We start from the raw sequence: 27,942 nt of genomic DNA on the forward strand, positions 1-27,942 counted from the left end.
GAAGAGGTTGACATCCGTTAGCTTCTTGAAAGACATATATTCAAGCTGAATCAATGGATCAAAATTGCAATGTATAGCCTTAACATTCGAACAAGAATGAACGAATGAATTCCAAAGTAAATCATCACACTTCCATAAGTTGAGAAGCCACTTAGATAAGGGTAGATGAATAAAGCAACAAGGTATGGATATGAACAAATAATTGGTAAGGATTACCCAATCACAAACCAAATATCTGCGGGGAGAAATACTAGATCTACATGAATTCCCACCTATGAAACTCCCGAAACTTTCTGGTTAGGCAATCAAGTGTTGGGGTATAGGGAAAGCATAATATCTCACCCAAAACTAGCAAATCCTACATCCATCTGTATCCATCCTTCAACACATAACCAAGAAACCTTCGGAAATCATTTACCTCAACCTTCGAAAAGAATATGTTATACGAGTTGTGGCAATACTCCCGAACTCCCGCCGCAATACTGGGTGGCGTCGAGGTTATCTCACCAACAACTGCATAAAGGAGATTTTCAATGTCGGCGAACTCAGGTATTCCAGAACTGCAACGATAAAATTGTGATGACAATACCTCGGAGCTCAACTCCTGGGGACACTGCCACAACCCCTAAATGTCAGGAGGCACCAAGAACAATGTTCTCGTCACAAAACCATCGTAGCGATTCCAAGATACCCGCGTGATCCTACAAAAAATTAGTGAAATTTGAGAAGAGAATCAAAACTCTACGTCAGGAGGCCTCACCAGAGCGACGAAGGGATTGAGGAGTAAAAATAATCCTACTCTCCGATATATATAATCCTATAAGACTCAAAACATTTTTCTAGACTTAACAATGTCAGCGATTCGATCAAGCAGGGGGCTCCTAAGTTGGGGAAGGCTCTGATTACCAACTTGTAACACCCACAATGCGGCTATATCTCCCACGTGTCGGAGAACGACTTAGAGGCATAACCGCATGGTAGGCATGTCACAAGAGGGGTAATCTTTACACATCCCATGTACTGAATAAGAAAGGGCTTACAATCGCCACTTCACACAATACATAAATATATCATACCTCATCCAGAATACAATCAAGGTCCGACTACGGAACCAACATAAATAAAGACAACCCCAAATGCTAGATCCCCGATCGCCCCAACTAGGCTCCTCTACTGATCATCCGAAAAAGACACATAGTAACGGCCCGAATCCTCGTCGCACTCCCACTTGAGTTCGGTAGCGTCCCCTGCACTAGCATCATCGGCACCTGCATCTGTTTTGGAAGTATCTGTGAGTCACGGGGACTCAACAATCTCACACCCTCGCGATCAAGAATATTTAAGCTTAAAGGTAGGAAAGGTAGTGAGGTTGAGCTGCAGCAAGCACTAGCATATATGGTGGCTAACTTACTCAAAAGAGCGAGAAGAGAAGCAAAGCACGGTCGAGAAGCTAAAAGTGATCAAGAAGTGATCCTAAAGCTACTTAAGTTCAAGCATAACACGAGACCGTGTTCTCTTCCCGGACTCCGCCGAAAAGAGACCATCACGGCTACACACGCGGTTGATTCATTTTAATTAAGTTAAGTGTCAAGTTCTCTACAACCGGACATTAACAAATTCCCATCTGCCCATAACCGCGGGCGTGGCTTCGACAATGGTAAAACAAGACCAACAAAGTCACCCGAATGTGCCGACAAATCTCGATAGGAGCTTCACATATCTCATTCTCAGGGCACACCAGATTGTCCAAGATTCCGATAGGCCAACCCAGAGTTGCCCCTGGTGGCCACCGGCAGCTGACAGGTTGGACCAACACTCAGAGGAGCACTGGCCCGGGGGTTGAAAATAAAGATGACCCTTGAGTCCGCGGAACCCAAGGGAAAAAGGCTTAGGTGGCAAATGGTAAAACCAAGGTTGGGCCTTGCTAGAGAAGTTTTATTCAAGGTGAACTGTCAAGGGGTTCCCATAACACCCAACCGCGTAAGGAACGCAAAATCAAGGAACATAACACCGGTGTGACAGAAACTAGGGCGGCAAGAGTGGAACAAAACACCAGGCATAAGGCCGAGCCTTCCACCCTTTACCAAGTATAAAGATGCATTAAAGTAAGCAAGATATAATAATATATCCCAATAATAACCATGTTCCAACAAGGAACAAATTTCATCTTCACCTGCAACTAGCAACGCTATAAGAGGGGCTGAGCAAAGCGGTAACATAGCCAAACAACGGTTTGCTAGGAAAGGTGAGTGAGGGAGTCCTGGATTAGGGGGTGTCCGTATAGCCGGACTATAACCTTTGGCCGGACTCCTGGACTATGAAGATACAAGATTGAAGACTTCGTCCCGTGTCCGGATGGGACTTTCCTTGGCGTGGAAGGCAAGCTTGGTAATATGGATATGTAGATCTCCTCCCATTGTAACCGACTCTGTGTAACCCTAGCCCTCTCCGGTGTCTATATAAACCGGAGGGTTTTAGTCCATAGGACGAAGAACAATCATACCATAGGCTAGCTTCTAGGGTTTAGCCTTTTTGATCTCGTGGTAGATCTACTCTTGTACTACCCGTATCATCAATATTAATCAAGCAGGAGTAGGTTTTTACCTCGATAGAGGGCCCGAACCTGGGTAAAAACATTGTGTCCCTTGTCTACTGTTACCATCCGCCTAGACGCACAGTTCGGGACCCCCTACCCGAGATCCGCCGGTTTTGACACTGACATAGGTGCTTTCATTGTCAGTTCCTCTATGTCGTCACCTTTAGGCCCGATGGCTCCTCCGATCATCAACAACGATGCGGTCCAGGGTGAGACCTTTCTCCCCAGACAGATCTTCGTGTTCGGCGGCTTTGCACTGCAGGCTAATTCGCTTGGCCATCTGGAGCAGATTGAAAGCTACACCCCTGGCCGTCAACTCAGGTTTGGAAGTTTGAACTACACTGTTGACATCCGCGGAGACTTGATCTTCGACGGATCCAAGCCACAACCAAGCGCACCGCACTGTCACGATGGGCATGACTTAGCTCTACCGCCGAACAGTGCCCTGGAGGCCGCGCCCGCAACAGCTCCGACCCTTAGCTCAGAGCCAACTGCGCCGATCGAGGGCGGGTGGCTAGACACCGCCTCGGGGGCTGCAGTCTCAACGGCGATCGAGCCAAACACCAGCTTTATCCTCTGCGAAGCCCGTGACTCCAAGGTGCCGGACCATGCTCCGGACTCCGAACCCTCCGTGCCCTTGCCAATCGAATCCGATTGGGCGCCGATTATGGAATTCACCGCCGCAGATATCTTTCAGCACTCGCCCTTCAGCGACATTCTGAATTCACTAAGGTCTCTCTCTTTGTCAGGAGAGCCCTGGCCGGATTATGGCCAACAGGATTGGGATGCGGATAACAAAGAAATTCGACGCCCACCCACCACCCACTTCGTAGCCACTGTCGACGATTTAACCGACATGCTTGACTTCGACTCCAAAGACATCAACGGCATGAACGACGATGTAGGAGGCAAACAGGAACCAGCGCCCACAGGGCACTGGACAGCCACCCCATCCTACGATGTATACATGGTGGACACACTCAAAGGAAACGACGAGGACGAACGGGAGGATGCAACAAAGGGTTGTTCCTCCAAAAAGCAGTCTAAGCGGTGGCGTAAGCGCCGCTCCAAGCCCCGCCTCGACAGAGATAGCGGTCATACAGACCCAGCCACAGAGCAGCGTGAGCCGGCGAACGATGAACATGGCATCGAGCAACCGTCCGAACAAGGCAACTTGGATAAACAAACCGCACAACCCATCCTCGACGAAGATAACAGTCCGGACGACCTCACGCCGTACAAGTTCCTCGAGCAGAAGAACCTCCACAAAAGGCTCGTCGCCACTGTGCGTAGCTTGAAAAAGCAGAAGTAGAAGCTCAAAACTACGGAAGAAGCACTCAGAATCAGGTGGAGCAAAGTACTCAACACCGCAGACAAATACGGCGACAGTCGCCACACAAAAAGCTACCTGAAGCGAAAGCTCCTGCCTGAATTTGATGAGGAGGCCTTAGAACCTCCGCAATCAACAAATAGGGAAGCCACCCGGTCGGATAAACGACCCCATGGCCAATATAGAGAGGCAAGAGGCGCCGCACACAAGCCAGCACGCGACCCACTCAAGGATTCGCATCAAAAACATGGCCCAGTCAGATCTATCTACGGGCCAAGAAAGCAAGCTTTAGTAAGCAATGCAACACAACAAACATCCGAACACTACGGCACACCCAAATACAGGGGTGCTGCACACCCCCTATGTTTCACCGATGAGGTGCTGGACCATGAATTTCTAGCGGGATTCAAGCCCGTGAACATAGAGGCGTACGACGGAACGACAGACCCTGGAGTCTGGATTGAGGACTATATCCTCCATATCCATATGGCCAGAGGAGACGACCTCCACGCCATAAAATACTTACCCCTCAAGCTCAAAGGGCCAGCCCGGCATTGGCTTAAAGGCCTTCCCGAAAACACCATTGGAAGTTGGGAAGAGCTCGAGGATGCTTTTCAGGCAAATTTTCAAGGGACCTATGTCCGGCCTCCGGATGCAGACAATTTAAGTCATATAACTCAACAGCCCAGAGAGTCAGCCCGGAAACTCTGGAACATATTTCTTACTAAAAAGAACCAGATAGTCGACTGTCCGGACGCCGAAGCCTTAGCAGCTTTCAAACACAACGTTCGAGACGAATGGCTCGCCAGACACCTCGGCCAAGAAAAGCCAAGAACAATGGCCGCATTAACAAGCCTCATGACCCGATTTTGCGCGGGAGAGGACAGCTGGTTGGCAAGATGCAGCACCAGTGACCTAAGTACATCCGAAGTCAAGGACGGAAACGGGAAACCGCGTCGCAGCAAGGACCAGCGCCGGAATAAGGGAAACAGCCCGAAGAGCACGGCAGTCAACACCGGATTCAAAAGCTCTCGGCAGTGTCAGAAAAAGCTGCCCCTCAAGGATAACAGGGACGAGCTATCTAGCCTAAACAAAATCTTGGACAAAATATGTCAAATCCACAGCACTCCCGGGAAGCCTGCAAACCATACCCACAGAGAATGTTGGGTCTTCAAGCAATCTGGCAAACTCAACGCCGAACACAAGGGGCTCGATACACCAAGTGAGGATGATGACAAACCCCATAAGCAGAGCACCGAGAAACAAAAGAATTTCCCACAAGAAGTCAAAACAGTAAACTTACTTCACGTGACAAAAGGGAAAAACAAAGTGGCGCCTATAGAGATACGCGCCATGCGGCCTATCACAAAGGAGTCTTGCCACTGGTTGTTAAAACCGATCACCTTCGACCATCAGGATTACTCCGGAAGTATCCGGAACGCGGGTTGGACCGCCTTGGTATTAGATCTGATAATCGACGGACTCCACTTTACACAAGTCCTGATGGACGACGGTAGTGGTCTGAACCTGCTATATCAGGACACAGTCCGCAAAATGGGGATGGACCCAACAAAAATTTGCCATGGCAACACTTCCTTTAAAGGAGTAACGCCAGGCCCGGATGCCCATTGCACGGGTTCTCTCCTGCTAGAAGTGATGTTCGGTTCCCCCGATAACTTCCGCCGTGAAAAGCTAACCTTCCACATCGCCCCATTTTCAAGTGGCTATCAAGCACTACTGGGACGCGAAGCTTTCGCCCGCTTTAACGCAATACCGCATTATGCATCTCTCACGCTTAAGATGCCCGGCCCACGAGGCATCATCTCACTAAAGGGAAACATTGAATGTTCCTCGCACGCAGAAGACTATACGGCTGCCTCGACAGCCACACATTAAAACAGCTTCACCAACAAAAGCATTTAACAGGTCATTAAGACCACAGACACGGCTAGGCGAGTCTGGAGCAAACTTATAATTGATAAAGGTTTTTGTAGCCGTACACCCCTATACAAGGGGCTCCGCATATGTAAAATAAGCGACAATAAGGCTCAATTTTCCCCATCTTGAATTATACTTTGTTTACTTAGTACAACATATATTTCGCACGGCTATTCTTCTTTCAACTAAGTTCCTCTCTTTTACAGATGAACACCGTGCTACACCCGTCCAGGACACGGCGCAACGGAGACACAGGCACATACGTGTAGCAAGGACCCGTCCCAAGGATTCTCTTTAGATTAAGACCCTACGTAAACCTTTTTCACTGTCTCTTGTTGATGCACATCCCCTGGATTCACAGTATAACCGAGTAGGAGGCTGGCGTCTTGGCATGTGGCCATGTCAGAATTTCGCAAGTACCTAGACACCAGGGGCTTATTATCATGGGCACTGCTCAGCCCATTTTTATAAAGACCAAATACCTTAGGGAGTGTTCGGCGTCGCGAATTTGGCCTTATATGCATCAACTCCGAATCATGTCTTTGGTCAAATGTTGGGTTTGCCCGGCTCCTGTGTTTTGCTGCCTTATGTTCCGCTCTATCGGCTAAGGCGGCACCAGGAGAACTACTGCGATTGTGCCCTGGTTCAGCCAGGCGAGCACCTCAGTAGAGAAAGCCAAAAACTGACTGTCATGATATAGCGTGAGATTGGTCAACCACTCGATGACCTATCGGAGTCTTCGGGATTCCTCCGCATTAATGAAGGGCCGTTTCCCGGCCAGGCACACACGCGCCTTGAGTTCGGGCAAGCGCGGCGCCACCAGGGGCTATATAGTAGCCCCCCTGTCAAACTCCTATGGCTAAGTGAAAGTGATAGAGCATTATAGTCCGATTGCCTAGTTCGCTGCGCTATCACCTCCTTCATGGACCAAGGCGTTGGATCAAGTGTGAGAATGCGCCTTCTGCGAACACCCCCGCATTATATGCGTGGGGGCTGAAGCCGACAACTGCCATCTTTCAGATTATATACACATATACCTCAACGGCCGCACAGGAGGCATTATAATACTTGCAGGCACAAGTATAAAAAGCTTCTACAATTCATCAAAATATTGTTTTACAATAATACACGTTATTCGTACATAATATCCTTCGAGCATTGTGTCTCTATTAAACGAGCGCCTTGCAGAACTTCCTGAAAATAGTGATCTATAGGTATTCGGCCTCCGTCCGAATCTTGGGATGCAACAGCGGCGGCCTCCATCTCCGCCCAGTACGTCTTGACACGGGCAAGGGCCATCCGCGCACCCTCTATGCATGCTGACCTCTTCATCGCATTGATATGCGGCACGGCACCAAGGAACAGCTGCACCAAGCTAAAATAATGTTCGGGGCTGGCCTTTCCATCCACAGATGATTAATGACATCCTTCATGGCGAGTCCGGACAACCTATTCAGTTTGGCCCATTCAGCCAAACGATCGGTCAACGAAAGCGGACGCTCCGGATTGTTGAATTGTGACCAGAAGATCTTCTCCACTTCGCTATCTTTCTGATCTCGGAAATGCTCGGCCGCATCAGCGGCACTTGCAGCTAAATCCAGATATGCATCCGCCGAACTCCACATCCGGTCCAACGGAGCATATTTAGGATCTCTGAACTTCATCCGCAGCATAAAGGGCTTTCCAGCCGCGACATCTCCGGCCTGACGCAGCTCCTCCTTCATCGCTCTCATCGCAGAACGAGCATCCTTGGCCATTGTAGTGGCCTTCTCCAGGTCTGTCCGCTCCGCCCGATCTTCTTTTTCAAGAAGCTTACAGCAGTCAGCACCGTTCTTTAACTTCACAGCCATTTCGGCCATTTCCTTCTTGCTTCGGCAGTGAGCAGCCTATTCGGCTTTCAGCTCTTCAATTGCCTTTACGGCAGCCGCATCACTTCTCCTGGCTTGCTCCTTGGCTCGGGCAAGTTCCGCCCGAAGGTTCTCCATGGCAGCGGCTCCATCTGCATCAAGCGCACACGCTGTAAGATACTGGCATCAAGCTCCTCTTACCAGGTGTCTCCGGAGAAATTACATACCTTGTGCCTCGTCAAGCTGCTTGTTGACAAGCGCGATGTTGGCATCTGCCACGTCAAGTTGCCGCGTTAGCTCAGCAAATTCATCAGTCCGGCTGGCCACCGGACACTTCGCCACCTACATAGGAAGGCGGCAAAATTACACCTGGGCTATGATCCTTTGCGTGTTGTCGTCTTCGACGACACACAGAGTCTCAGGGGCCACTATCTACACAAGGCGCATCTTATATGCGGAACTGTCAAAAGGTACATCACCTCGCGTACCTCAAAACCTGTCAGTAAACTCCTGATGGCCTCGTGCAACCCGCTTTCAGCGGACGAAATCCTTTCAATTATCGTAGCCATCAACGTATGGTGTTCCTCTGAGATAGACGCTCGCCCTAACAGATCCTTCAGTTCATACGACCGAGCACCAGGCGGTGCCGGACTCGTTCGATGGCCTTTTTCAAAGACCGGACACGGATGGCCTTGGGGGGCCGTATGACTGCCTTCCGGCCCTGCCGGATTCGGAGAAACCCTCCGCGACGATACCTCGGGATCGCCCGCCTCGTAAGGCGGTATGGCAGGGGGAGGCGTTCCGCTCTCCATCATCTCCGGAAGAAGATCCCCCGAAGATGAGCTCTGCTGAGAAGGGCTGAGATCCGAACTACAAGGTAAAAATTCGGTTATTTTCCTCAGAAATAAAACAAGGATTTCTCTCATTTTAAACCTCCCCTCTCTACTTACGGCTTGGTGGAGGGCTGATCCCCTTGAGGGCATAGTACGGCCGAGGCATCCCCCGGCACAGGACCCTCTGGCGAAGATTTCTTCCCCCGCTTTGAGACCATGGACTCCGGGTCTTCAGAGGCAGTCCTCTTCCTCCCCTGAGTAGAGGAATTTTTGATTCCTCCTTTCCAGACAGCCTCCTTCGGGGAGGCAGCAGCTTCTTTGTCCCCCCCCCCTTCGTTTTCTTCCGAAGGCATGATCTCCAGCATCCTGGTTAAACACGGGATCCGACGAGGTCTCGGGAAGGGGGGCCGGACACCTGATTAACTTCGCCTTCGCTATCCACTCCTGTTTCAAAGACAACTCTTTTAAGAGTGATGTTGTGATAAATGAACGGATGGTGTGTCCGAGCACAGGGCTACTTACTTGAGTATCCGGACGATTGCAGCTCAAACATGCGTCCTCCGTAGAATCCGAACACACTACTTGTGGTCCGAAGAACAATTTGTACATCTCCACGGCGTCATGCCAAGAAAATGTTGGAGAACTGGTGGTCCCTCCGGGTTGAACTCCCACAGGCGGAGGGGGCGATGTTTGCAGGGCAGAACTCGGTGAATTAACATAACCTGCGTCACCATGACCAGACTGATGTCTCTTTCTAGGAGATCTCGGATGCAGCCCTGCAACAGGGGCACGTCCTTTGCCGACCCCCAGTCCAGCCCCTTATTGACCCATGACGCCAGTCGTGGCGGGGGACCCGAGCGGAAAGCAGGCAGCGCCACCCACTTGGTGCTCCTGGGAGCTGTGATATAAAACCACTCTTGTTGCCATAAGCTGAACTCCTCTTGAAAGGAGCCCTCGGGCCATGGAGCGTCAGCATTCTTGCTTATAACAGGACCTCCGCACTCTGCGTGTTGTCCCTCAATCATCTTCGTCTCTACTTTAAAGGTCTTAAGCCACAGTCCGAAGTGAGGAGTAATACGGAGGAAGGCTTCGCACACGACAATGAACGATGAGATGTGGAGGATGGACTCCGGGGCTAAGTCGTGAAATTCCAGCCCATAATAAAACATGAGCCCCCTCACGAAGGGATCCGTCGCGAAGCCTAGCCCTCGGAGGAAGTGAGACACGAACACCACGCTCTCACCAGGCTTGGGAGTAGGAATAACCTGCCCGTGAGCAGGCAGCCTATGCGGGATTTTGCCGGTCAAAAACCTAGCCTCTCTCAACTTTAGCACGTCTTCCTCCGTGACGGAGGAAGGCGTCCATCGGCCTCGAAGGTCGGAGACGGACATCGATGAAGGTCCGAAGCGCCTGAAATCTGGGGCCTTGGGTGTTGGAACTCAAGGAGAAGGGCGAATTCGATTGAGATCAAAAGAAAGGAGTAAGGCCTTGGTCTCTTCATAAGAGGTTGAAACCAAGAGCCCTCCCCGTGACCATTTGGGACTCGCCTTTGATCGAGGAGACACACCAACGGGCACGATTGGGTTACCCACGTTCATATTGATGAGAATCCCGTAAATAAAGGGGACACGATCTCTGCTTCAACAAGACGTGCCAAGGAAACCGCCTCGCAAAATGCATTGAGGTGGGACAATAAAAATGGTTCAAATAAAGGCTTGGCTGTGGCGTGATGACACGCTACGGAATACGTCAGCAGATTAGATTTGTGTAAATATTATTCTCTCTATGGCAATATGTGGAACTTATTTTGCAGAATCGTACACTATCCTTGTGTTCAAAATCTTCTATGAAGTATTCGGAGGAGGAACCCGCCTTGCAATGCCGAAGACAATCTGCACGCCAGACTCGTCGTCATTGAAGCCTGGTTCAGGGGCTACTGAGGGAGTCCTGGATTAGGGGGTGTCCGGATAGCCGGACTATAACCTTTGGCCGGACTCCTGGACTATGAAGATACAAGATTGAAGACTTCGTCCCGTGTCCGGATGGGACTTTCCTTGGCGTGGAAGGCAAGCTTGGCAATACGGATATGTAGATCTCCTCCCATTGTAACCGACTCTGTGTAACCCTAGCCCTCTCCGGTGTCTATATAAACCGGAGGGTTTTAGTCCATAGGACGAAGAACAATCATACCATAGGCTAGCTTCTAGGGTTTAGCCTTTTTGATCTCGTGGTAGATCTACTCTTGTACTACCCATATCATCAATATTAATCAAGTAGGAGTAGGGTTTTACCTCCATCGAGAGGGCCCGAACCTGGGTAAAAACATTGTGTCCCTTGTCTCTTGTTACCATCCGCCTAGACGCGTAGTTCGGGACCCCCTACCCGAGATCCGCCGGTTTTGACACTGACAGTGGGTTAGAGGCTTTACATGGCAATATGGGAGGCATGATATAGCAAGTGGTAGGTATCGCGGCATAGCAATAGAGTGAACAACTAGCAAGCAAAGATGAAAGTGATTTCGAGGGTATGGTCATCTTGCCTGCAAAGTTCTCTGAGTTGACGAAAGCTTGATCCTCGTAAGAGTACTCAACGGGTTCCTCGATCACAAACTCGTCTCCCGGCTCTATCCAAAGCAAGAACACACACAAAGGACCAAAAATTAATCACGGTGCAATGCACAAACAACATGATGCAAAACATGGAATGATATGCGAGATGTGATATGCAATGCATACGCGTGCTCCAAAAGGAAAAGATTGATCAAGGCATCAACTTGGCAATCCAAGAGTGCTGCTGGAAAGATGAGATGATTTCGGTCGAAATCGATATAAAGATCACTGGAATCGGATGCACGGTTTGCAAATGGCAAGCAAAACAAGAATGGCACAATTCTGCGATTAACAGCACGATGCCATCTAGAATGCAACAAGAAACTAAGCTACTGCACTCCAACATAGCAACAAAGCACATGGCAGTGCTATACTCAAGATGCTTGACAAAAAATGAACACTGATCTACGACTAAATCACACAATAGCAGGTTCAAACTAGCATGGAAAAAGTGCAAAAGATTTCGGCATCACAGACTTAGTGAAAATAACAACATGCCAGGAATTAACATCAGGAAGACATGTTTAGAGCAAGCTAACAACATGCTACAGGAACATATCATAGTAAAACAAGGCATGGCATGAATCTACTCAAAGCATAGAACAAAAGTCTCTTACTGACCATAAGCCAAAAAGGATCATAAGATATGATGGCACCCATGTAAACATAGCAAGTTTCGTTAACAGATTCAGACTTGGCAGAAAACTGGGCATGGCATAAACAGAATTATGAAGGCCTCTTTGCAAGCTCGATTCACTCACCATAAGGCATTGCATGACAATATAAGCATACTACCAGCAAGAAGACATGATCATCAGGCTAACCATGGCAAGAACAAGTTTATAGCATGCTTGGATCAACTACAACAACCATGGCAAAATTGATTAACATGTAAACAATCTGCCAGGAACATTTTATAGCAAAAGTAGAGCAAGATTAAGTCAGTCTAGGGCACTCCATAAATTCAAACAGGGGCATAGGTGGATGGAGCACAACCATATGTCAAAATCATCCTTACTGAATATACTCAAAAAAAGCATGGATCTCACTGTAGCAACATGGTTACATGGCATCAAAATAACAGCACACAAAGACTTAGCCAAAATCATGAGATCCTGAAATCAACAATATCACGAAGGCTACTTTGCATGCTTGTTCTAGTCACCACATTGATCAAAAAAATACATGGCATACACCCATGTAAAGATGGCATGGCATAGACCAAAATACATGTAGAGCTCATGCCCATATGTAGCACACAAAATTTGTAGCAAAAATGACAAAACCTCATACTCTGATAAGAATCAGCACCTAACAATTTATAGCACTCTTGCATCAATGATTTGGGCATCAAGATGGACTCAAACAAGCATGGCACAATGGAACGAAATGAAGAGCACATCATGATGAACATTTTGATATATTGCACGCACAGAACGGAGCTACACATATGAAGTTATGGCAGGGTGAACATGGCACCAGAATGCAATATTTTGAGGACTTCGAAAATTTCGGGGGTCAACCTTGAACATGGATCTGGATCTGGATCTGGAGTTCGCCGGAGTCTTGCCGGAGACGGACGCCGGAGGGGGGAAGAAGAGGGTCGGGCCACCTGCGGAGGGCAGCGACCACCGGGGCGCGGGGAGGCGCGGCGAAGGGCGGCGCCGGGCGCGGGGAGGTGCGGCTGGAGGTGGCGGAGGGTGGCGCCAGGCGCGGGGAGGCGCGGCCGGAGGCTCACCGGCGACGGGCGGCCGCCGGAGGGCGCGGGGGCGCGCGGGCATGCGGCGGCGGCGGTTCGGGCCTGGGCGGGCTATGGATGGGCCCGGCGGGCCGGCGCGGTGGAGACGGCGGAGGGGTGACATGGAGAGCTCCAGTTGACTAGAGGCGGCGGCGCAGACATGTCCGACGGTGGGAATTTTGTCCGGTGGCAGAGAGGGGAAAATGCTAGGGTATCATCCGCGAATTTGAAGAGGGGTGCACATATTTATACCTAGAAGGAGGTAGGAGTGTCCAAATGAGGTGTAGTTTTCGACCACGCAATCGTGATCCGATGGTGGAGTACATCGTATAGGTTTGGATGGGTTATTGGGCCACTTTGGAGGGGTGTTTGGTTGCAACACACACGAGGCCTTTATGGTTCCCCGGTTAACCGTTGGAGTATCAAACGGACTCCAAATGGCACGAAACTTGACAGGCGGTCTACCGGTGGTGTACCAAGGCCGCTTGGCAAATCTCGGTCCATTCCAAGAATGTTTAACACCCACTCATGAAAAGAGACAAGAGGGGTGCACCGGGTGCATGAGGGAGTGCTGGATTGCAAAACGGACAACGGGGAAAATGCTCGGATGCATGAGACGAACACGTATGCAAATGAGATGCACATGATGACATGATATGAAATGCATGCCAAGAACAAAATGCAAAACAAAGACAGGAACCCAACCACGATGGAATCTCATAACTTAACACCGAAAAAGGCAAGAGTCAGATTACAAATATGGCAAGTTACATTCGGGTTATTACACCTCATTGACAATGATTATTATCAGGACGATGCAGAAGCCAGCCGTGCAAATGACGTAGAGGTAATTACTCTCTCATCCAGCTCAGAACCTCTGCCCACACAGAAAACCCGACAAGCAAGCCGGAAAGTAAGATTTTCTCACCCTCTTGATTACTTGGATCCAAAATTTCTTTTGAAGAAACAGCAACACGAAGCTCGCCGCACAACCCGGCACAGCGGCCATGTGTTGACTTCTTCCGGTTTACCGAACACGCCGGTTCATAAATGTCGCCCAGAGGTATCTTATACTTCTGACCCATGTTATCCCAAGGCGGGTTATTTCCAACAGCCTCTTAATCTGTCTAATTCAAATTATCAGGGAACTTCCCATTCTTCCTCTGGCGAGTCAACAGGAACGCAGATTCCAACCCTTAAAATGGTTCCTGGGTGAGCATATTTAACTGACCCTTCATATCTTATACTTGATCTTTATACTGACCTGACCTACACTTATTATTTTCAGGGCCCAAGCCAGAGCCAGTAAAAGGGCCAAACAAAATAAACTGGCCGAGGATAGCATTCCCACTGATCCGGAAGAGACTTCGGAACAGTCTAACCCACATATTGAGGCTATTCTTGATGATCCGCCATTGCAAGACCATGAAATCTCGGCTGAGCATATGGAAATTGATCCGATGACTCATACTGATAATCCATCAAGCCCCACCAAAGTTGTTGATGACAAGAATGAAGATGTTATAGTCATTGGTGTTGGTTGCACAGCTCCAGGCAATCCCACTGTCCTGTCAAAACATAGTGCCAAAGAAGAATTGTCTGATATTGACAAAGTCAAGCAGAATGCAGATTTGGAAAGCTATGCCCACCTCAGCGCCCAACATATTCATTCTGGGTTTTTAAATCATTTGTACACAAGCCGCGACTATGAAGCCGGTTTACTGAATATGATGGAGGAACGATATGAGGTAAATGCTATTAACTCTGCATAAATATTCTTCCCTTAGCCGTCAAGTTTATTGAACATGATAGAATAGAATATTCTATAGACTTCCAAGAACTATATAGAACAACTCTAGTAGCCCCCAAGGGCCGGTTTATATTGTCAATATGAACCGGGACTTGTAGAACAACAATTCTTCAATTTTGCCCGTATAGCCCCCAAGGGCCGATTTGCACTTTCAAGATGAACCAGGACTTTTATAATAACTACTCTTCAAATTTGCCTGTGTAGCCCCAAGGGCCGACTTAACAAATATGTGAAGTTGGGACTAATTATGTTGTAAGGCACAAAATTCTTGTTTTAGGACCTTGGTAAACCGGTTAACCACCAAGCTGATAGTTGAAGAAAAAATCCAGTGTTAACTAGAGCAAATATGCATTAGCCCCTAAGTGCCAAGAATAATACTTGTATTGAGCTTGGGACTTGTAAAAAATTGATAAGTAGCAATATACAGTATCCCCCAAGTGCCAAGGATAATACTTGTTATGTGCTTGGGACTTTGAATATGCATTGTTATCTCATAAGTTGCTTGTTTCTTGCTGGCTGAGCTTAGCAAGAAGGAATCCCAAATCACCGATCTTCAAGAAAATATCAAATCTCAACAAGCAGAAACTTACAAGGCCAAGGATGAACTGACCAGTGCCTTAGCAGCAATGGAAAAACTGAAAGAAAGTTTCAAGAACGAACAGGTAGGCTAGGCTACAAAAAAATCAACTCTGCCGAAGAAGGTTGAGGATGCTGAAGCGGCCCTTAATCCGGTAGTAGAGGAACTGACTGGCTTGAAGCAGCAAATAAACGCCATGACTGCTGCTGTTTTTGGTAAATAGCTTCGTCATAAGTTTAAAACATGTATTATCTAATAACACGTCGGTTTATAGATGTTTTTGATGATGCGAGAAGCCGTGTTACTCATCTTGGCTCAGATATGCGGCAAAAACTGAAAGCCACCTATACACTTATAGAGCAGCTATATACAGGCATGCAACGGGTTATCTGCACCACTTCTTATAACAAAGCGCCCCCAACCTTGATCAAAGAGTCATTGGAGAAGCTGGCCATGATACCTTCATGACTTGAAGAGCTAAAGAAATCAGCTGCCAGGGCGGGTGCTCTTACTGCACTAACCTGGGCCAAAGCATGGATATCTGATCTTGATCCGGCCGATTTAGCAAACGGCTATCCAAGCATAAAGGAGGACGGGTCAGACTTTGATGTTGATGACCTCGGAGCCCTGACGAGGGAAATGCACCCATTGGCTAGCAAATTGGCTGAAGAGACTAATCTTTCACATTATCAGGCGATTTATGATGCCAACAACAAGAGAGTTAAAGCGCCAACTCATGATGTTCCAGAACTTATTCCTCCAATCCGTAAGCATACCTATGCCCCTGATGTTGACCCCTCCACACTCATAAGTGATGGATAAACCCTTAACGGGGATCGATTGGACAACCATTGACTTCCAGCCACTGGGTAGAGAAGACGAAGATGAACCGGCTCGGGATGATCCACAACCGTCAAGTCAGCCAGGCCAAGATTCATAAACCGGGGCCGGTTTTATCATCTGGTTTCTCCAAGACTTAAAAACAATTATTCTTTTGGGCACCAAGAGCCTTGTAATAGGCTAGTTTGAAACTCTTATTCTGCTATGCCATCATGCATACTTATTGTGCATGACACTGTTCACCTGCCACGTTAAGATATGCCACGTATGCTTTATGATATTAGCAATTTTGAATCTGGTCCTGCATACAACAGGTGAAAAGTGTCCTGGCGGTTTACCACTGGACGGGTTATAATGCCTGACATAAACCATAGGAAATTATCACAATTTATAACCAAGGATGGACTGAATGACAATCATATATGATTGAAAATATGTCATACCTGTGATATTTGATCACACTGTTGGTTTACCAAGCCAGTGCAGTAAAGGTGATAGCCCAAAATTTGAACACTGGTAATTATCAGAGATTGCCGGTTTACAAACAAAGTCAGGTCTGGTTAATAAACACCGGATATTATCTTATCTCAAACTGGTGACTTATAGTCAAAAACCAGGCCGGGTTAAAAAACATCGGATAATATCTCCTCTTATCCTGGCGACTTATAGTCAAAAGCCAGGCCGGGTTAATAAACCGCGGTGAATTATAATCATAAAACGGTATAAGCCTTATCAAATAAACCTCAAGCAGAAAGAATTTGTCGAATAAAAAATAAACGAGAAAACGAGGCTTTTCATGGGCTGCCAGGCCACTGAGTTAAACCGTTTTATAAACCTTATAAGATGGACCTCACATAACCAATTGTCATTTTAACTTTGACAAGTTCAGGGTCTGCATAAGATTGACTTGTCAAACATTCGGCGGGTCATTCCAGGATTACCTGGGCGGGGTGGCTTACTTAAAAAAGGCAGGATAACCTGGGGTTTTAGGTGAATACACCTGGCTTCCAAGCCTGGCTTTTAAGCCTATTACAAGAGTTATAAAAACTCTTTGTTCTTTAGAACAAAAGAGCCCCCAAGCAATATTTTGACTTGTGCTCAAGGGGCACCTATGTTTGAGTTGTGCTATTGCAATAGACTCTTGTTGGTCCCTTTAACCTGGGTAGCAAGCCCCCAAGTTTTTTTTATGTGGCCTGTAAGCCGGATCAAAGGGTAACCATAACTTTGTTGTATAAAGCAGAAGCCCCCAAGTGACCAAATATTCGTTATTTAAAGAGAAAAAACGATAGAGGCCCTGCTTTAATAGGGATGCCGGTTTATTATATTTATCATAATATATACATTGTCAAAAATATGTACATCAGAAGAGTCAATGGCTCAAGTGTAGTAAGGCCGAAGATGAGCAATATTCCACAGCCGGCGGGTCTCTTCCTCCGACGTGCGTGAGTCCTTGTGGTCTCGAACATCAATAAGGTGATATGACCCATTGTTCAGATTCTTGCTGACCACAAAGGGTCCTTCCCAAGGTGGGGATAACTTGTGCATATCAGTCTGATCCTGGATAAGACGGAGCACCAGATCGCCTTCTTGGGAAGTTCTGGTTTTAACCCGACGGCTGTGATAACATCGCAGATCTTGCTGGTAAACAGCGCAGATCTTGCTGGTAAATTGTCGAACGAGCCGCTGCGATGTCACGCTCCTCATCCAACAGGTCAAGTGCTTCCTGACGTGTTTTTTTCATTGTCAGCTTCAACATAAGCCGCCACATGAGGTGAGTCATGACGGATGTCACTAGGGAGAACCGCCTCTGCTCCATAAACCATGAAGAAATGTGTGTATCCCGTAGATTTGTTAGGGGTGGTATTAATGCTCCATAACACGGAAGGTAACTCCTCCACCCAACAACCCGGTGTCCTCTGCAGGGGAACCATAAGCTGGGGCTTGATGCCTTTCAAGATCTCTTGATTGGCTCTCTCAGCTTGACCATTAGATTGGGGGTGAGCCACTGACGACACATCAAGCCGGATATGCTCATGTTGACAAAATTATTCCATAGCACCCTTATAGAGATTAGTGCCATTGTCTGTTATGATGCTGTGTGGAAAGCCAAAATGAAAGATCACCTTCTTCATGAATTGAACCGTCGTTGCTGCATCACACTTACTGACTGGCTCTGCCTCTACCCACTTAGTGAACTTATCAATCACCACTAAAAGGTGGGTCTTCTTATCCTTGGATATTTTGAAAGGTCCAACCATATCAAGCCCCCAAACTGCAAACAGCCAAGTAATTGGAATCATACTCAATTCTTGAGCTGGCACATGAGCTCGTCGTGAAAATTTCTGACATCCATCACACCTGCTGACCAGGTCCTCCGCATCAGCATGAGCTGTTAGCCAATAAAACCCATGACGAAAAGCTTTAGCCATGAGGGATTTTGAATTGGCATGATGACCACAGTATCCTTCATGAATCTCACGCAGGATCTCATATCCCTCTTCTGGAGAAACACAACATTGAAACGCCCCTGTGACACTGCGATGATGCAGCTCTCCATTAACAATTGTCATTGACTTAGACCACCGGGTTATCTGCCTGGCTAAGGTTTCATCCCCAGGTAACTCGCCCCGGGTCATATAAGCCAAATAAGGGACTGTCCAATCCAGAATTACATGAAGAGACGCCACCAACTAAGCTTCTAGGTCAGGAATAGCCAAATCCTCCTCTATAGGTAACTTGATCGACGGGTTATGCAAAACATCAAGAAAGACATTAGGCGGCACCGGTTTATGTTGAGAACCCAACCGGATTAAAGCATCCGCTGCTTCATTTTTCCTCCGATCAACGTGCTCAACTTGATAACCCTTGAAATGACCAGCAATAATGTCCACCTCCCGTTAATAAAAAGCCATGAGTGGATCCTTGGAATCCCAAGTACCAGAGACTTGCTGAGCCACCAAATCTGAGTCGCCAAAACACCTAACCCGGCTTAAGTTCATCTCCTTAGCCATCCGAAGACCATGGAGCAAGGCCTCATATTCAGTTGCATTGTTAGTGCAAGAAAACATCAAATGGAGAACATAACCGAATTTATCACCTCGAGGGGAAGCAAGCACAACTCCAGTCCCCCGAGCCCTCCAATTGCTTGGACCCATCAAAGTGAATAGTCCAATACGTGTTATCTGGCTTTTCCTTAGGCATCTGCAGCTCTGTCCAGTCATTGATGAAATCCACCAACACCTGAGACTTGATGGTCATGCGAGGCATATATTTCAAACCATGAGGACCAAGCTCAATAGCCCACTTGGCCACCCGACCTGTGGCTTCTCTGTTCTGAATAATGCCCCCTAAAGGAGCAGAACTAACCACAGTGATGGGATGACCCAGAAAATATTGCTTAAGCTTCCGGCTGGCCATGAATACCCCATATACAAGCTTCTGCCAGTGCGGATATCTCTGCTTGGACTCAATAAGCACCTCACTGATGTAGTAAACCGGCCTTTGAACCGGATATCCTTGCCTGCCTCCTTGCGTTCCACCACAATAGCTACACTAACAGCCCGGGCATTGGCTGCTACATACAACAATAATGGCTCTTTATCAACAGGGGCAGCCAGAATAGACGGCTCAGCCAGCTACTTCTTCAAGTCCTCAAACGCTTCATTAGCGGCATCACTCCAGACGAAATTATCTGTCTTTTTCATCATTTGGTACTGAGGGATGGCCTTCTCTCCCAACAGGCTTAATGCTGCAATACGACCCGCCAGGCATTGCACATCATTGACACACGCCGGTTTAGCCAGAGAAGTGATGGCTTTGATCTTCTCCGGATTAGCTTTGATGCCCCTGTTAGACACCAAAAAACCCAAGAGCTTGCCTATCGGCACACCAAAATCACACTTGGTCGGGTTAAGCATCATTTTATAAACCCGGAGATTATCAAAGTTTCCTTTAAATCATCTATCAATGTCTCTTTCTCTCTGGATTCACCACAATATCATCCACATAAGCATGAACATTGCGCCCAATTTGATTATGAAGGCAATTCTGCACACATCTCTGATAAGTCGCCTGGGCACTCTTGAGCCCAAAGGGCATAGATACATAGCAGAAGGCTCCAAAGGGAGTTATGAAAGCCGTCTTCTACTGGTCCTTCACTGCCATCTTGATCTGATGATAACCAGAATAAGCATCCAAAAAACTCAAACGCTCACAACCCGCCGTAGCATCGATGATCTGATCAATACGAGGAGAGCAAAAGGATTAGCCGGACAAGCCTTGTTTAGATTCGTGTAGTCCACACACTTACGCCAAGTGTCGTTCTTTTTAAGTACCATCACCGGGTTAGCCAACCACTCAGGATGGAACACCTCGATGATAAACCCAGCCGCCAAGAGCCGGCTACCTCTTCACCAATGGCCTTACGCCTCTCTTCGTTGAAGCGATGAAAAACTGCTTGACCGGTTTAAACTTGGGATCAATATTAAGAGTGTGCTCAGCGAGTTCCCTCGGTACACTTGGCATGTCTGAAGGTTTCCATGCAAAGATGTCCCGGTTGTCACGGATGAACTCAATGAGCACGCTTTCCTATTTTGGATCTAGGTTAGCACTGATGCTGAACTGCTTGGCTGAATCGCCAAGAACAAAATCAACCATCTTGGTATCATCTGCCGATTTAAACTTCAAAACCGGATCATGCTTTGTAGTTGGCTTTTTTAAAGATGTCATATATGCCGGATCAACATTGTCCTTATAAAATATTAACTCCTCCATTGCACAAACCGACTCAGCATAAGCCGCATCACCTTCTTCGCATTCCAGAGCTATCTTATGGCTTCCATGCACTATAATGGTCCCCTTGTAACCCGGCATCTTGAGCTGCAGATAAACATAACAAGGCCGTGCCATGAACTTGGCATAAGTCGGCCGCCCAAGCAGAGCGTGATATGGACTGTGAATCTTGACTACCTCAAAGGTCAATGTCACTGACCTAGAGTCATGATCATCACCAAAAACAACTTCCAGAGCTATCTTTACAACCGGGTATGCCGATTTACCAGGCACCACGCCATGGAAAACTGTGTTCGACGGTTTAAGATTTTTATCCGTCAACCCCATGCAACGGGAGGTTTCGTAATACAGGATATTGATGCTGCTCCCTCCGTCCATGAGTACCTTGGTAAATTTATACCCTCCGACCTGAGGTGCGACCACCAAAGCCAGGTGACCTGAATTATTAACCCGGGGTGGGTGATCTTCCTGACTCCATGTAGGGTAACGCAGCAGAAAACAAAAAATTTCGACCTACGCACCAGCCCAGGACCACTATGGAGACTGCATACAAGGTTTGATCTTTTCGTTACCGACTCGTAGCGCAGCGGAAGTAGAGTCGATGACGATCGGCGGTGCAGATCCCCGCAGCTAAGATTTACAACCTCCCAACCGCGAGCATGTACTCCCTCATCTGTCGAACGAACAGCCCTCCAAGAGGCGGTCGAACAGTCCCTCGGACAGTGTCGCGGACAGCCCTTCGGGAAGCACTCTCAAAACTCAAAAGTTCACTCGGACAGCCCTTCGGGAGGACTCACAGAACTCGGACCGTCACTTGGACAGCCCTTCGGGAGGCACTCTCAAAACAGCCCCTCGGGCGTAAAGATCGAAACTACGACCTCTCTACGGGGTTGCACACATATGGTGTCATCTATCCGGTAGGGCTTCGCCATCCAGAACTAGTCCTGCCGGAACCCAAACAGCCTTTCGGCTCTACGAAACTATTTCGCTGGGAGGGAGAGAGAGAGCCAGATCATGCATGGCATTTGTATGAGAGCAAGAGTGTGTCTTTAGGCAGCCCCCTCTGCCCCTATTTATAGGCCAAGCCCAAGGGTGGCTTCTCCAAGAAGCCAAGGGGATAATACCAAAAGGCCCTCAAGGTGGCTTCTCCAAGAAGCCAAGCAAAAAGCACTTTCACTATTCATGACGACATTTTTCAGCGTCAGTTCGAACTGAAAATATTTATGTGGGCTCAGAACATTTCCAGTACCCACTAAAATAATTTCAACGCGTTCCAAAACAATTCTGGTTTAGTGATTTTCATCTCCGGAAACAAGGCATGGCGCAAAATAACAATATCAGAGGCACTAAGGTTCCCACAGTTCCCGCGCCCAATTAAGCATCTACTAGCAAATATTGCAAAGTAGCGTAGAACAGGAAAATGTATGCTAGTGATTCTCGCATCGGAAACTTTCCTCGTTTCCCCACAGCAATCATATCAATAAACCCCTCCACATCATTACGATGTGGTTCCTCTATGCTGCCCTCAAAAGGTATCAAACAATCTGACAAAAATCACGAAGTGACATTTCCTTATGCTCATCATATAAATAAAATTCCACCGAAGGTGGCGAGCTTCTAGCATGGAAATGAAAGTTTTGCACAAAGATATTGGTGAGTAAGAGATACTGTTCACGATGGTCGTGGAGGAAGGCGGTGAGGCCTGCATTCTCGGCCAAGTAATAAAAATCTTCATAAATCCCGGCCTCTTTCAAGAACTCATCACAAGGCCATTCACATGGCCGAACCTCCGCAGTACGAGGGAGATTATACTTGGGCTTCTTGTTCTCTTCACTTTGCTTATCCTTCGAGCTTCGGCTCGATGAGCCCCTCAAAAATCTCTTCATCTTTTTCTGAAAATTTCTGATATTTTTAGTAACTTAAAATAAAAGTGAACCAAACTTAACAAAATTGATAGCAACTACTCCTACAAGTGCCTAGAGGATATATCATGCATTAAAACTACTTTTGACCATATAAATTTGACATGCAAGCTCAAGAAGATGGTCACCTAAGCAGAAAAAAATTGTAATGAATAAAGCACTAGAACAAAAACTAATTGGACCATTGGAGGAGTCACATACCAAAGAACAATCCCCCAAAGCAGTTTTTTGAATGGAGCTTTGAGCAAGGAGATCGAAAATGGTAGCAAGATGAGCAAGAACTCGGGTTTGAGCTGGTTGGTGATTTTTTTTGGAGGAAGAAGGAGTGTGTGGTGGCTGGAATAAGTGGAGGGGACCCACGTGGGGTCCATGAGGCAGGGGGTGCGCCCAGGGGGGTGGGCATGCCCTCCACCCTTGTGGACACGTGGCTGCTCCCCCTGCTGTGTTTTTCAGTGCCAGATATTCTCAAATATTCTAGAAAAAAATCATATTTAAATTTCAGGGCATTTGGAGAACTTTTATTTTTGGGGTATTTTTTATTGCATGGATAATTCAGAAAATAGACAGAAAATATTATTTTTGCTTTATTTAATATGAATAACAAAAAGTAAAAAGAGGGTACAGAGAGTTGTGTTTTCTAAATTCATCCATCTCATGTTCATCAAAAGGAATCCACTAACAAGGTTGATCAGGTCTTGTTAACAAACTCATTTCGAGTAACATGAAACCGGAGAAATTTCGAATAACACTAGGTTACCTCAACGGGGATATGCATGTCCCCAACAATAAGAATATCATATTTCTTATTGACAGTAGGAAGAGGAAATTCAAAACCTCCAATAGTGATTGTTGAAAATTTTCCAATAGAATTGATACTGTGGACTTGAGGTTGTTTCCTCGGAAAGTATACCGTATGCTCATTACCATTAACATGAAAAGTGACATTGCCTTTGCTGCAATCAATAACAGCCCCTGCAGTATTCAAAAAGGGTCTTCCAAGAATAATAGACATACTATCATCCTCGGGAATATCAAGAATAACAAAGTCCGTTAAAATAGTAACATTTGCAACCACAACAGGCACATCCTCACAAATGCCGATAGGTATAGCAGTTGATTTATCAGCCATTTGCAAAGATATTTTAGTAGGTGTCAACTTATTCAAATCAAGTCTAAGATATAAAGAGAGAGGCATGACACTAACACCGGCTCCAAGATCACATAAAGTAGTTTTAACATAGTTTCTTTTAATGGAGCATGGTATAGTTGGTACTCCTGGATCTCCAAGTTTCTTTGGTATTCCACCCTTAAAAGTATAATTAGCAAGCATGGTGGAAATTTCAGCTTCTGGTATCTTTCTTTTATTAGTAACAATTTCCTTCATATATTTGGCATAAGGGTTCATTTTAAGCATATCAGTCAAACACATATGCAAAAAGATAGGTCTAATCATTTCAGCAAAGCGCTCAAAATCCTCATCATCCTTTTTCTTGGATGGTTTAGGAGGAAAAGGCTCTTTCTTTACCGTGCTTCCTAGCAACAAAGTCTCTCTTATCATAATGTTGATTCTTTGATTGTGGGTTATCAAGATCAACAGCGGGTTCAATCTCTACATCATTATCATTGCTAGGTTGAGCATCAACATGAACATCATCATTAACATTATCACTAGGTTCATGTTCATTACCAGGTTGTGTTTTAGCATCAGAAATAGAAATATCATTGGGATTCTCAGGTGTGTCAATAACAAGTTCACTAGAAGCATGCAAAGTCTTATCATTTTTCCTTTTGTTCCTTTTAGAAGGACTAGGTGCATCAATATTAATTCTCTGAGAATCTTGCTCAATTCTCTTAGGATGGCCCTCAGGATACAAGGGTTCCTGAGTCATTTTACCACCTCTAGTCATAACTCTAATGTCATTATCATTTTTCTTATTATTTAGCTCATTGAGCAAATCATTCTGAGCTTTAAGTGCTTGTTCTACTTGAGTGATAACCATAGAAGCATGTTTACTAATAAGTTTAAGTTCACCTTTAACATTAGCCATATAATCACCCAAGTCTTCAAGCATATCAGCATTGTGTTTCAGTTGTCTACCAACATAAGCATTGAAGTTGTCTTGTTTAACCATAAAGTCATCAAACTCATCTAAGCATGGGCTAGCAAACTTAGTAAATGAGATTTCACATTTATCGAATCTATAGAGAGAATTTACCTTTACTACCTGTGTCGGGTTATCAAAACCATGTGTTTCTTCACCAGGCGGCAAATTAAGATCATGTAATTCTCCAATAGGTGGTAAATTCTTAAAATCTTCAGTTTTAATACCCTTTTCTTTCATAGATTTCTTTGCCTCTTGCATATCTTCAGGACTGAGAAATAGAATACCCCTTTTCTTCGGTGTTGGCTTAGGAGTTGGTTCAGGAAGTGTCCAATTATTTTAATTAGTCAACATATTATTCAATAGCAATTCAGCTTGATCAACAGTTCTTTCCCTGTAAATACAACCAGCACAACTATCCAGGTGGTCTTTGGAAGCACCGGTTAGTCCATTATAAAAGATATCAAGTATTTCATTTTTCTTGAGAGGATGATTAGGCAAAGCATTAAGTGATCGAAGAAGCCTCCCCCAAGCTTGTGGGAGACTCTTCTTCAATTTGCACAAAATTATATATTTCCCTTAAAGCAGCTTGTTTCTTATGAGCGGGGCAATATTTAGCAGAGAAGTAATAAATCATATCCTGGGGACTACGCACACAACCAGGATCAAGAGAATTAAACCATGTTTTAGCATCACCCTTTAATGAGAACGGAAACAACTTAAGGATAAAGTAATAGCGAGTTTTCTCATCATTAGTGAACAGGGTGGCTATATCATTTAGTTTAGTAAGATGTGCCACAACAGTTTCAGATTCATAGCCATAAAAAGGATCAGATTGAACCAAAGTGATTAACTCAGGATCGACAGAGAAATCATAATCCTTATCAGTAATAAAGATAGGTGAAGTAGCAAAAGCAGGGTCATATTTCATTCTAGCATTCAAAGACTTTTCTTTAAGCTTAGCTAATAATTTATTAAGATCAGATCTATCATTGCAAGCTAAGAAGTCTCTAGCGGTTTCTTCATCCATAACATAACCCTCAGGAACAACAGGCAATTCATATCTAGGTGGAGAATCTTCATCATCACTTTCATCAATATTATCATGTTCAATAATTTCATTCTCTCTAGCCCTAGCAAGTTGTTCATCAAGAAATTCACCTAGTGGCACAGTAGTATCAAGCATAGAAGTAGTTTCATCATAAGTATCATGCGAAGAAGAAGTGGAATCATCAATAACATGCGACATATTGGAATCAATAGCATGTGTAGGTGTCGCAAGTTTACTCAAAACAGAAGGTGAATCAAGTGCAGAGCTAGATGGCAGTTCCTTACCTCCCCTCGTAGTTGAGGGAAAATCTTGGTTCTTTGATCTTTCAAGTTCTTCATAGTGATAAGCAGATATAAATCCCAAATGACTCCAAGAATAGAGCTATGCTCCCCGGCAACGGTGCCAGAAAATAGTCTTGATAACCCACAAGTATAGGGGATCGCAACAGTTTTCGAGGGTAGAGTATTCAACCCAAATTTATTGATTCGACACAAGGGGAGCCAAAGAATATTCTCAAGTATTAGCAGCTGAGTTGTCAATTCAACCACACCTGGAAACTTAATATCTGCAGCAAGGTATTTAGTAGCACAGTAATATGATAATAATGGTAACGGTAGCAAAAGTAATATTTTTGGGTTTTATAGTGATTGTAACAGTAGCAACGGAAAAGTAAATAAGCGAAGAACAATATATGAAAAGCTCGTAGGCATTGGATTGGTGATGGAGAATTATGTCGGATGCGATCGATCATGCAACAATTATAACATAGGGTGACACAGAACTAGCTCCAGTTCATCAATGTAATGCAGGTATGTATTCCGAATATAGTCATACGTGCTTATGGAAAAGAACTTGCATGACATCTTTTGTCCTACCCTCCCGTGGTAGCGGGGTCCTATTGGGAACTAAGGGATATTAAGGCCTCCTTTTAATAGAGTACCAGACCAAAGCATTAACACATGGTGAATACATGAACTCCTCAAACTACGGTCATCACCGGTAATGGTCCCGATTATTGTCACTTCGGGGTTAACGGATCATAACACATAATAGGTGACTATAGACTTGCAAGATAGGATCAAGAACTCACATATATTCATGAAAACATAATAGGTTCATATCTGAAATCATGGCACTCGGGCCCTAGTGACAAGCATTAAGCATAGCAAAGTCATAGCAACATCAATCTCAGAACGTAGTGGATACTAGGGATCAAACCCTAACAAAACTAGCTCGATTACATGATAAATCTCATCCAACCCATCACCGTCCAGCAAGCCTACGATGGAATTACTCACGCACGGCGGTGAGCATCATGAAATTGGTGATGGAGGAAGGTTGATGATGACGATGGCGATGGATTCCCCTCTCCGAAGCCCTGAACGGACTCCAGATCAGCCCTCCCGAGAGAGCTTAGGGCTTGGCGGCGGCTCCGTATCGTAAAACATGATGAATCATTCTCTCTAAAAAAATTCTCCTCGAACACGAATATATGGAGTTGGAGTTGAGGTCGGTGGAGTGTCAGGGAGCCCACGAGGCAAGGGGCGCGCCCAGGGGGGTAGGCACACCCCCACCCTCGTGGACAGGGTGTGGGCCCCCTGACGTGCATTCTTCTTCCAGTATTTTTATATATTCCAAAAATAATCTCCGTTGATTTTCAGGTCATTCCGAGAACTTTTATTTCTGCAAAAAAATAACACCATGGCAATTCTGCTGAAAACAGCGTCAGTCCAGTTTAGTTCCATTCAAATCATGCAAGTTAGAGTCCAAAACAAGGGCAAAAGTTTTTGGAAAAGTAGATACGACGGAGACGTGTCAAGTACCGGTGAAAGTTGCGTGGCACAAGAGAGGCTAGCAATGGTGGAAGGGTGAGAGTGTGTATAATCCATGAACTCAACGTTAGTCATAAAGAACTCACATACTTATTGCAATAATCTACAACTCATCAAAACCAGGCA

The sequence above is a fragment of the Triticum dicoccoides genome, chromosome 7A, assembly GCF_002162155.2.
Source record: "Triticum dicoccoides isolate Atlit2015 ecotype Zavitan chromosome 7A, WEW_v2.0, whole genome shotgun sequence".
Lineage (NCBI taxonomy): Eukaryota > Viridiplantae > Streptophyta > Magnoliopsida > Poales > Poaceae > Triticum > Triticum dicoccoides.